Below are 12,909 nucleotides of genomic sequence, written 5' to 3'. Positions count from 1 at the left end.
AAGTCTACACGCGATGGATATGAGGAGGAAATGACGATACTAGTGGAGAAGAATGACAATCTGACGAGGAAGCTAGGAGTATTCATGGGAGACCCCGCTGAGGGAGTCTTGGATTAGGGGGTATCCAGACAGCCAGACTATATACTTTGGCTGGACTGATGGACCGCGAAGATACAAGACTCAAGACTTTGTCCTGTGTCCGGATGGGACTCTCCTTTCCGTGGAAGACAACCTTGGCGATCCGGATGTTAGATCTCTTTCTTTGTAACCGACTCTGTGTAAACCCTAGCCCCCTCCGGTGTCTATATAACTGGAGGATTTAGTCCGTAGAGGAACAATCATAATCATCATAGGCTAGCTTCTAGGGTTTAGCCTGTATGATCTCGTGGTAGATCTACTCTTGTAGTACTCATATCATCAAGATCAATCAAGCAGGAAGTAGGGTTTTACCTCCATCATGAGGGCCCGAACCTGGGTAAAACATCATGTCCCCTACCTCCTGTTACCATTAGCCTTAGACACACAGTTCGGGACCCCCTACCCGAGATCCGCCGGTTTTGACACCGACACCCGTGCCAGGAGGAGATGACAATGATTCCGAGGACATTCACAGATGACTACGTCATCATCGACGACATCGATTCAGACCCCGACGACAACGATGATGACTATGTTGATGAAGCTGGAGTGGATATCATGGAGTCTTCTACCGATTAAAACTTATAGTCGACCACCATATCAGTAGTAGTATTCTCCCATGTATATAGTATAGTCCGAGCACTTTTGTAACGATAGTTAGACCGATTGTATGCCCTTGTTTGAATTGATTGAAGTGATATGATTGTGTTTGTCTCATGTGCATATGGGTAGTGTTTCCCCTTAGACCTCATTCTATTCTGTTTTCTTACCTTTTCTAAACCCATCAGATGCCTCCGAGACGTGACAATGGATTTGCCTTCCCACCGGAACTCACTCAGTAGATCCAGTAGTAGAATACCCTAATGCAGCTGTTAGTTCAGAATCAGAACCAAGGCAACAACAACAACCCACCACCACCACCACCTATTGATCACTTAGCTTGTTTCCTTCAACTGAATCCGCCGATGTTCTCTAGTAGCACCGAGTCGATTGTTACAGATGATTGGATATGCAAGATTGGAAGGGAGCTAACCACTATAGGATGCATAGATGCGGAGAGAGTGCGTTTTGCCGCACACCAGCTTGATGGACCCGCAGCATGATGGTGGGAGAATTTCACAACCACTTACCCCATTGACACTGCTACATGGGATCAGTTTTAGCCGGCTTTCCGCACTACCCATGTTTCAGTAGGATCTATGAACATGAAGAAGCGTGAGTTTCACAACTTGCGCCAAGGAGGATGCATAGTGGGCCAGTACGTGGATGAGTTTAGTAAGTTAGCATGTTATGCCCCTGATGACGTAGCAACTGATGCCGCTAAGCAGGAGAAGTTTTTGGAAGGACTGAATGATGAGCTAAGCATGCAGTTGATGGTGAAAATCTTCAACAACTACCAGGAGTTGGTAGACAGAGCTCTTATGATTGAAGGGAAGCAACATCAGATAGACAGCCGCAAGAGGAAGTACAGACAAGGGAAGTACAATTCAGGAGCTTAGCAGAGAGCCCGTTTTACCCCAAACTCGGGAGGACACATTCACCATAACCATGGAGGCCATAATTCCAATGGAGGAAGTTCTCATAACCATAGTGGCCCCAAGAATGGGAATGGGAATGGAGGAAGCAACGGCCAGAACCATTCCAACCCAGCAACGCCTGCTAAGAAGTATCTAAGTCACATTACTTGTTTCAAGTGCGGGAAGAATGGACACTACACCACCGAGTGTTTTGAAGGAAAGAATGGAAATGACAATGGAAGCTCTGGGAAGTAGCCCAACCCTTTCAACAGGGGACAGGTAAACCACGTTAGCGTGGAGGAGGTTGAAGCGCAACCAGATGCAGTTATATGTAAGTTTTTGGTTAAGTCATTTACTGCAATCGTTCCTTTTGATACTGGTGCATCACATTCATACATATCAAGGGGATTTGTGGATAAGTATCACCTGGCAACCCTTAGGTCACCCATGTTAGTAACCTCGCTAGGAGCAGAGTATATGGCCAGCCTATGGTGTGATCGGTTACCATTAAGGATTGGTAACTACGTGTTCCCCTAAGACCTAATAATATTGATTCGCAAGGACTGGATGTAATATTAGGCATGGATTGGTTATCAAAGTGTGGAGGGAACATTGACTGAGTCAGTAAGTCGATTATGCTCACCACCCCAGAAGGAAGAAGGATTAAGTATGTATCTCGACATGTGCCGAAGAGAACTCAAGTGAATTCCTTATCAGGAGTTGTATAGGAGGAAGTACCAGTGGTGAAGGATTTCCCTGATGTATTTCCAGAGGAGTTGCCAGGCATGCCGTCGGATAGAGACATTGAGTTTTTGATTGAACTTTTGCCAGGCACCAGGCCAATATCAATGAGACCGTATCAGATGCCCGCATAGGATTTGGAGGAAATTAAGAAGCAGATTAAGGAGTTACTGGATAAAGGTTACATTCAACCAAGCTCGTCACCTTGGGGAGCCCCAGTACTTCTAGTGGAGAAGAAGGATGGATCATTAAGGATGGTTGTTGATTATCATGTGTTGAATGAGGTGACGATCAAGAAAAAGTACCCACTACCGATGATCAATGATTTGTTTGACCAGTTGCAAGGAGCTAAGGTATTTTCCAAGATAGATTTGCAATCAGGATACCACCAGCTGAAGATTCGAGAGCAGGATATACCTAAGACAACTTTTACCACAAGGTACGGGCTATATGAGTATACCATTATGTCATTTGGTCTGACTAATGCGCCATCATATTTCATGAACATGATGAACAAGGTGTTTATGGAGTTTTTGGATAAGTTCGTCATAGTGTTTATTGATGATATATTAGTCTACTCGAAGAATGAAGAGGAGCATAAGGAACATTTGTGTTTGGTTCTTGAGAAGCTCAGGAATGTGAGTTTTGGTTGAAGGAAGTTGGATTTCTCGGACATGTTATATCCGGAGAAGGAATAGCAGTAGACCCAACCAAGGTTGTTTCTGTGACCAAATGGGTAGCACCCATATCAGTTGGAGAGATCAGGAGTTTTCCTGGACTCGCAGGATATTACCGGGGGTTCATTGAGAATTTCTCCAGGATTGCAAAGCCCATGATAGAGTTGTTGAAGAAGGACACCAAGTTCAAATGGACTGAGGAGTGTTAAGCTAGTTTTCGGGAGTTGAAGAAATGTTTGGTTACAGCCCCAGTGTTGATTCTTCCAGATCAACGTAAGGATTATCAAGTGTATTGCGACTCTTCTCGTCGAGGAATTGGAGCAGTGCTTATGCAGGAGGGAAGAGTTGTTTCATATGCCTCACGACAACTTAAACCTCAGGAGCAAAATTATGCTACACACGACTTGGAGTTAGCAGTAGTAGTGCATGCATTGAAGACATGGAGACACTTTCTCATAGGAAACCACTTAGAGGTGTACATGGATTACAAGAGTTTGAAATACATCTTCACGCAGAAGGAGTTGAATCTCAGGCAGAGGAGATGGTTGGAGCTCATTAAGCATTATGATATGTAGTTGCACTATCATCCCAGAAAGGTTAATGTAGTAGCCGATGCATTGAGTCGCAAGAGTTATGTCAATACGCTCATGACCGGAGGATTACCCAAGGAATTAGCAGAGGATCTTCGCGAGCTACGTTTGGAAATAGTTCTGAGAGGTTATGTAGCAGCATTGGAAATTCAGTCTACTTTGATGGATAAGATTAGAGAAGCAAAGAAGACTGACAAGGAGATTGCCAAGATAAAGGAAAGGATGAGCAAAGGAAAGGCTAAAGGATTTCGTGAGGATGAGCACAATACCTTATGGTTCGAGGATCGCGTATATGTGCCTAATGACCCCGAGATCAGGAAGTTGATTCTGTAGGAGGACAACTTTCACTTCCTGGCTGTTTGATCTTGACATTCCAGACAATGAGGACTGGTTATTATGTGGAGATTTCAACTATTCAGGGCCCCAGATAATCGAAACAAGCCAGGCGGGAATGCCAATGACATGTTAACCTTTAATGATTTTATCCAATCTCAAGCCCTAGTTGAACTGCCGATTAAAGGGAGGAGGTTTATGTGGAGTAACATGCAGATAGATCCACTCCTAGAGCAGCTTGATTGGTTCTTTACCTCGGCCAATTGACCCTCTAATTACCCCAACAGGACAGTTGCACCTCTCCCCAAACCGGTCTCGGATCATGTGCCGTGTGTGATCTCTATTGAAACTTCGGTCCCTAAGTCTAAAATCTTTCGTTTTGAAAACTTCTGGATTTCGCATCCTGGTTTCTTTGAAGTTGTGCAATCCACTTGGGACAAAAGTTGCTTTGCACATAACTCGGCTGTCTTGTTATGCAAAAAATTTAAACACCTGAGATATGCTCTTAAGAAGTGGAGCAAGAACATCTCCAGACTGAATCTGTGCATTGATAACTCTAATTGGGCTCTTCTTGAATTGGATGGTATTGAGGATTTGAGGCCGCTTACAATCCCTGAGAAGAACTTCCGTGCTATCCTTAAGGAACATTTGGTTGTTCTCCTTGGGTATAAATGTGAATACTGGAGGAAGAGGTACACGGTTCGATGGTTCCAGTGTGGGGGGGGACAACACTAAGTTCTTTCACTCCGCTGCGAGTGAGCGTTTCAGAAGAAACTCGATCGCCTCCCTGAAACTATCTGACGGCTCGACTGTTTCTAATCATGCAGGGAAAGCACTTGAGCTCTACCAGACATACAAAAACAGGCTGGGCAGGGCGGAACCGCATGACATGAAGTTTGATCTCACTCGGCTCATTAAAAAAGTGGAGGGGCTCGATGAGCTGACAAAACCCTTTACTCATGAGGAGATTGATAAAGTAGTCAAAGAAATGCCACCAGATCGTGCGCCTGGGCCAGATGGTTTTAATGGGTGTTTTTTAAAATCATGCTGGCACATCATAAAGCATGACTTCTACAAACTTTGTGCCGATTTCTACGATGGAAAGTTGGATCTGTAGAGCCTAAACTCGGGGTTTATCACCTTGATCCCGAAGTCTTACTCATCGGAGACTGCAAATGATTACATGCCCATAACCCTCCTGAACTGTTGTTTGAAGTTGATAACTAAACTCCTGGCTAATCGGTTGCAAAAAGTAATTCTCAAAATCATCCATAAAAACCAGTATGGTTTTCTTAAAGGGAGATCGATTCAGGATTGCCTGGCATGGGCCTTCGAATACATTCACCAATGTCAAGCTTCGGGGCCGTGCTTGCTGTCTGCTCAAGTTAGACTTTGCCAAAGCCTTTGACACAATTCAGCATGAACCTATGATTGAAATCATGAGGCATATGGGCTTTGATGAGAGATGGATTGGATGGATCAGAAGTATTTTCTCCACGGGTACTTCGTCCGTGTTGCTCAATGGTACCCCGGGGAAACAGTTTGCCTGTCTGTGTGGAGTGAGACAAGGAGATCTGCTCTCACCTCTAATTTTCGTTCTCGCTGCAGACCTTTTGCAAGCAGCGATCAACGAGGCCTGCATAACTGGGCAACTACATCTGCCGATTCCATCACATGATAACAGCTACCCAGTTATTCAATATGCCGACGACACGATCCCGGTGTTTCCAGCTTGCCCGAATCAAGCCCGAGTGCTCAAAAAAATTCTGTTGGACTACGCAACGACGGTTGGTTTGAAAATCAATTTCCACAAGTCAACAATTGTCCCAATCAACCTAGAGTCAGCGACCACAACTGAGTTGGCAGAGATTTTTGGGTGCGTCGTGGGGCAAATGCCATTCACGTATCTAGGGTTACATATGGGGACAACCCATCCCACAGTTACAGACTTGTTGCCCATGGTAACCGCGGTGCAGACAAAAATTCCAGCAGCAGTTTCCTTGCTTGATTATGGCTGCAAGTTGACTCTTCTGAACTCAGTTGTGACCTCGCTTGTGGTATACGCAATGTGTTCCATCAAGTTAAACCCTAGGATTGTTGAACACCTAGACAAACTCCGAAGATCCTGTCTGTGGCTGAGGAAAACAGAGGATGGCAGCAAAGGCAACTCCCTCGCAGCTTGGGACATGGTTTGCAGACCAAAAAACAAGGGAGGCTTGGGAATCATAAACCTCAAAATTCAGAATCAGGGTCTGCTATTGAAACAACTTCATAAATTCTACAACAAGCAAGATGTTCCATGGGTTCAGCTTGTCTGGAATTCATATTATAACCATCAAACACCGCATGCAGTGGACCCTTGTGGCTCGTTCTAGTGGAAAGATCTCATATAGCTGTCTGATATCTACAGAGGGATTACCATGGCGTCTGTTGGGTCGGGTGGCTCGATCCTCTTCTGGAAGGATGAGTGGAATGATGGCATTCTCCAGGACACATTCCCGAGAGCTTTTTCCTTTGCCAGGGATCGAGACGTATCAGTCCGGTCCCTTCTTTCCTCGGTGAGGTTAGGAGATGTGTTTCACCTACCCCTCTCGATGGAAGCTCGGCTTGAGGTAACCAACTTGCAACTAGCCACGTCGGATGTGTCCCTGACTGACAGGGATGATACATGGAATTGTGTGTGGGGGGAAGTGATTTTAAAGCCACAAAATTTTATGAATATTGCTTCATGGATGTGCAGGTGGACGAGGCCTTCTACTGGATTTGGAAAACCAAATGTACCATGCAATGGAAAATGTTTGCTTGGCTGCTGCTGGCTGATCGTTTGAACACCAGAAATATGCTGAGAAGGAGACACTATAAAATCCAGAATGATGATTATACCTTCTTGCTCTGTCAAAACCCACCTGAAGAGGACGTTGCTCACCTCTTTTTTACTTGTCCTTTCAGTAAAAGATGTTGGGACAGCATTGGGATTCACTGGGCCGTCAGGGACTGTAGGCTCACATTGCTGCATGCTGGTAAAAACTCTTGGAATGGACACATGTTCATGGAAATGTTCACGGTGGCGGCCTGGGGGATCTGGAAGGAAAGGAATGATAAACACTTCAGAGGGATCCAACCGTCCTTTACTTCCTGGAAGAACAGATTCAAGCATGATTTTGCTCTTTTGGTCCATAGGGCCAAACAGGAGCATGCTCCTTATATACTGTCCCTAGTAGCTGCCTTGTAATTTGGGGGATATCACACTGTAACTCTTCTTCTCGCCCCCTTGATGTAGTAGTGACTTCTGTAGTAGGGTTGTAGGTGACTGGACTGATTTGTAGAGACTGTACTAACCCTTTAAAACTTTAATTTAAAGTCAGTGGGGACCTCCCCCACTGTCATCAGTTCTCAAAAAAAAATGATTCACCATATTCAATTCACCCAGGAAACACCAAGATGTATCTGGATTGGAAGGAAAGTTTCTAGTGGACAGGAATGAAGAAGGATATTGCTAAGTATGTAGCCATATGTGATGTATGTCAGAGAGTGAAGGCAGAGCATCAGAAGCCAGCAGGATTGCTACAACCATTGCCGATACCCGAATGGAAGTGGGACAAGCTATGCATGGATTTCATCACGGGATTGCCCAGGACCCGCTCAGGCTATGACTCGATATGGGTTGTAGTCGATCGGTTGACGAAAGTAGCTCATTTCATCCCAGTGAAGACCACTTATACACGTGCAAAGTTGGCAAAGATATACATGACCAGGATCATATGTCTGCAAGGAGTTCCGAGGAACATAGTATCAGATAGAGGAACCCAGTTCACCTCAAAGTTCTGGAATCAGTTGCATGAGACTTTGGGTACTAGGCTCGAGTTCAGTAAATCCTTTCATCCACAGACAGATGGACACACCGAGAGAGTCAATCAGATTCTGGAGGACATGTTGAGAGCTTGTGCACTAGATTATGGATCTAGTTGGGACAACAATTTGCCGTATGCAGAGTTCTCTTACAACAGCAGTTATCAAGCCAGTTTGAAGATGGCCCCTTTCAAAGCCTTGTACGGAAGGAGGTGCAGGACACCGTTATTGTGGGATGAAGTTGGAGATCGTCAGTTCTTTGGACCAGATTTGATTAAGGTGTCTGAAGAGAAGGTTATACTGATTCTCGACAGACTCAAGGTAGGCCAATCCAGGCAGTAGAGTTATGCGGATTCTAAATGCAAGGAGACAGTTTACGAAGTCGGAGACAGAGTATACCTTCGTGTGTCACCACTTCGAGGAGTTAAGCGTTTTGGAGTTAAGGGAAAGTTAGCACCACGTTTTGTGGAACCATACAAAGTTTTGGAACGTACGGGAGAAGTTGCTTACAAGCTGGCATTGCCAGAAGGATTGTCAGGAGTTCACGATGTGTTCCACGTTTCCCAGTTAAAGAAGTGCCACGTAGAGATGGCTGATATTCCTCTGAGGGATACAGTGCCACTAGAAGCGATTCATCTGGATAGTGATTTGACCTACGAAGAGAAACCAGTGAAGATTCTCGAGTTTGCCAGCCGAGTCACATGCAGTAAGGTTATCAAGTTTTGCAAAGTTCAATGGAGCCACCATACCGAGGATGAAGCCACCTGGGAATGAGAGGAAGACCTACGGAAGGACCACACACACCTATTTTCTAGCCAACCCGAATCTCGAGGGCGAGATTCATCTTAAGGGGGGTAGGTTTGTAACATCCAAAATTTTCAATTTGGAATGCTATACATAGTTCATCATATGCATATCATATTTTATTGCATTTTGGTTGATCCTAGAAATTCTAAGCAACTCAAGGACCCATAGAGAGAGTTGGGGATTTGGTTTATTTTCATATTTGAACTTTCGTCAACTATTGAAAAGAGGATCATTTTGGTTTTAATCATTTTTGTCTCCGAGTATTTCAAATATGAGAATAAAAGAGAGGAGATAATATGACTTCTCTAAAACAAAAGAAATATTGGAGGAAAAACATTAAAAGCAAATATTATTTCTATTTCGGGTTTTATTGCTATTTTATTTGAATTAGAAAAATTGCACGTTTTCAAAAATTAGATTTTAGCCCAGAAAAATGTTCACTTTGTTCTAAATATTTCATTTAGATGGTGAAAATTTCTTTTGGCATTTTTTGAATTTTTTTATATTTATTAGGATTTTTTTTGTTTGGTAGAATTATTTAAAAAAAGAAGGTTCCCGCCCGATTGGGCCGAAGCCCAGCCGAGCAGGTCGGCCCATTCTACCGCCACCTCCGCGCGCCATGTCCACGTCGGACTCCCGCAGGAGTCAAGGTCTCCGCCGCCGTGCGCTGCCCCCTCTCCCAAGTCGGAGACCGTGGGGGGAGGGGGCTTTATAAGCCGCCGCCCCAAGCCCCTCTTGCCACCCATAGCCGCCCCGTAGCCGCCGCCCCGCGCCGCGAGTCGCCGCCGCTCGACGCCGCCGTCGCCCTACGCTGCCGTCACCGCCCCGAGCCCCACCCCTGCCGCCGCCCGGAGCCGCCGCCGACCCCGCCGGACCTCGCCGGAGGTAACCGCCGCCGCCGCCGCCGCCGTTTTGTTTTTTTTCAAAAATCGTTCGGTTTAAAGAAAACTAGATCTAGTTTTTATTTTATTAGATCGGTTCGGTTTTTTTGGTTTAGTTAGTTAGCGGACGTTAACGAACTTTGTTCGTCAGTTAGCCACAGAAAGCGAACGTTTGTTCATTAGCCTGTTCGTCTAGTTTTATTTTTTCCAGGGTTTTTCTGGATTATTTTCGATCGCGATTTCTGCCCTGATCTTCGTTCTAGTTTATCTTTTCGCTCGTTTATCCGAATCAGATGAAACAAGCGTCTAGATCTTCGTCTAGAAGCCCTCTTTCTGTTTAACCAACTTGAACAAGATTTTGGTACTGTAAAAGTTGACTTTAGTCCAGATTAGTAAATGAATATTGTTTCTTTTGTAGTTTGAGTTTTGTTGCTTTGTTTGATTTGATTGTTTTTGCAAACCGGAGTTCTTCAGTTGAACTTTCTGGTTAGATCTTTTATTTGAGTTTTATCTGTGCTTCTAGTTTGAGTGCTTATGTATGTTATTGTTTGTTTGTGATAGAATACCCGGAGTGCAAAGCGTGCTACTACGAGTCTCTAGGTTTTGCAGATCATCAGCAAGGCAAGAAACACTTTGATCATATCCTTTATTACTCAGTTTTTATGCATTAGTTACAACCCTCAAACATTGTGTTGACGCTCGAAAATGGCATGATCGCAAAGAGTGACTTGAGGCTATAATGAGATGATATTAAAATTATGAGTTCATGTCACCACTGGATGGCTCTCTTCAAGCCGATTGAAATAAATATAGAGATGGTCCAAAACGAAGCTCGGATGCAAAAGTTATGTCAATCTTAGAGATGCTCGTATTGACACCAGATTAAAGAATGTCATGAAACCTAATTAAGATGGCCTTGCATGGAAAAAGATACAACTTCAAAGTTCTTCGCCTCGTTGAAACGGACGATTTTGATATAAAAATCGTCCCCATCCGAGGTCGTATGCAAAAGTTATAGACAAAACCGTGCGCTGCAACAATGTTTGGTCGGATCATCCGGACCGAGGTCTGGATCATCCGGGTAATTGAAGCACAAAGACACTAGAAGGTTGGCGCTGAAGCCGGATGATCTGGGTCCAGCCCCGGATGATCCGGATGGAGGCAGGACAATCCGGGTAGAAGTCCGGACATCCGGACAGTTTTTTCGGTTGCAGATGTTAGAAAACAGCCCGAAACTCCCACAAGATGACGTCAGATCGAAAAGTGTTCAACATGAAAGTTGTGCGTCTCGTTGAGACGGTTGATTTTGGTATAAAATTGGCCCAAATCCGAAATCTTGTGTGGACTGTACAGGCCAAACAGTGAGCTGCTGTCAGAAAACTAGGCTAGGCCGGCTCAGATCGTGAGAAGTCCGAGTTTGGTCAGATTTTGATGATTTGAATGGCAAGGCAAGTACTTTTCTTGTACGGGAAGTCCATCCGCCTCTTATATAGATAAGAGGTGACAGCCGATTGAACAACAGACAATCGAACAAATCTGTCTACACTTTTTATCTTTAATTTTCCTTCTCCCTTGTTTTTCTTCTTCCTCGTTCTTCGTTCGTTCTTCTTTTGCAGGGCGGCGAACCTCGAGGCCCTAGGGGTGATCAGGTCGACCTAGAGAAGCCCATAGCCGCCGCGCACCCTAACGGGGTCCTTCCCGGGCGTGTGGGGTTTCGGGTGCTCAAAAGCGCCCGCCGGATTGTCTTGCATACCGCGCTTTCGTACGGGTCTTGTTCGACGTGAGCTGCGGTGCATCACCCCCGGCGTCGAGGGTACACGGTGATGTGTTCGTGTGTGAACACACTTTTTGGCGACTCCGCTGGGGAACGAAGCTTTGAACGGTCTCCGGCCCGTTCTTGCTACGAAGAGATCATCATCAAGAAGTTGTGATCTACAAAGGTAATATGAATACCCAATTCTTCTTTGTAGATGCAAATAATTCATATGTTGTTGCTAGATCGCTTAATGAGAATAATGTATCAGCTAGCCCTAGTTTCATCAATCATGCATCTAATTATGTGCAAGGGCCGATGCAACAAAATCTCCATGATTCTACTTCATATAATTTTAGCAACATGCAACATATGTATCCCAACTCCCATGCATCTGCAACCCCACAAATTTATATGCCGATGAATAACATGATGAGTTCGGTTAATCAAGTTGAGACACCCTATGTAGGAACTTCCAATGGTATGCAACAAAGTGTTTCAAGTTTTTATTCATCGGCAAATAACTTGTAGTACGTTAATCCAAACGTGCTGGTGGATAGGGGAATTGGCCATGTTACTGCTAGTTATTTGGCCAATTACCCTCAAACATCATATGCTACACCTAATGCTACTAATGTTTTGGCACCATACACAACTATTGATGTCCATAATTTGGCTTCGCACCTTCATGGTCATGGCCGAATAAGTGAAACTTCTGAAGTAGCATAAATTCCTTCACCTACTACCGTGGCATATCATGCCCCCCCTACACAATTACAGAATTTTGGCAACATCTCATTGCCGAAAGAGTCGACAGGCATTGGGGAGCAACCGTATCCAGACTGGGTAATTGAAAACAAGCTTACATTCTCTTGGGATTTGTGCAACTCTATTCGTCAAGAACTAATAGAAAGCAGGAAGCCTGATGACTTTGCTTCTGTAAAAGCAAGAGTTTTGCAAATGATGCATTCACCTAGTTCTGTAGCAACCAATGTACCCCCTGAACAATTGCAAAGTTTTGGCACCTCATTGCCGTAAGAGTCTCAAAGTATTGGGGGGCAATCTCATGAGGAGTGGATGGAAATTGAGATGAAAAGGTTTAAAGCTCACCAAGCTGAGATGTGGGCTAAAATAAGACAAGAGCGAGAAGCCTTGCAAATTGAAAAAGAGAAAAGTATTGATTCAGGTAACAAAGAAAATTCGGTTATTGAAAAACCGAATCAAATAGTATGTGTACCGAATCTATCAAAGAAAAAGAGTATGCCAAAGCATTGGAGAGTTAGTCAAAAGTGGAACAAAGTATTATTCAAGTGATACAACCATCACGCTCTCCCAACGTAACTGAAGAGGTATGTCTAGCAAGTGATTTGCCTATCTTTCAATTTGGTCGCAACTTTATTATCGATGCTTCTATAAGAAAAATTCTCATAAGTAATTTTGAAAGACCAATGAAGAAGGGTAATTTACTTGTTAGCAATAAAATTGTTATAGACTATATCAGTCAACCTATTGTGCCATTTATAAAGACCGATAGTGACTTACTATTGCAGCCAAAGTTTTCTCCATTGCTTTATCAAAAGTTTATATCTACTTGGGTAGCTTTGCTTGTTTCATACTTGGCTT

This window comes from Triticum aestivum, chromosome 2B (genome assembly GCF_018294505.1).
Source record: "Triticum aestivum cultivar Chinese Spring chromosome 2B, IWGSC CS RefSeq v2.1, whole genome shotgun sequence".
Classification (NCBI taxonomy): Eukaryota; Viridiplantae; Streptophyta; class Magnoliopsida; order Poales; family Poaceae; genus Triticum; species Triticum aestivum.
This window is presented reverse-complemented; position numbering follows the sequence as displayed.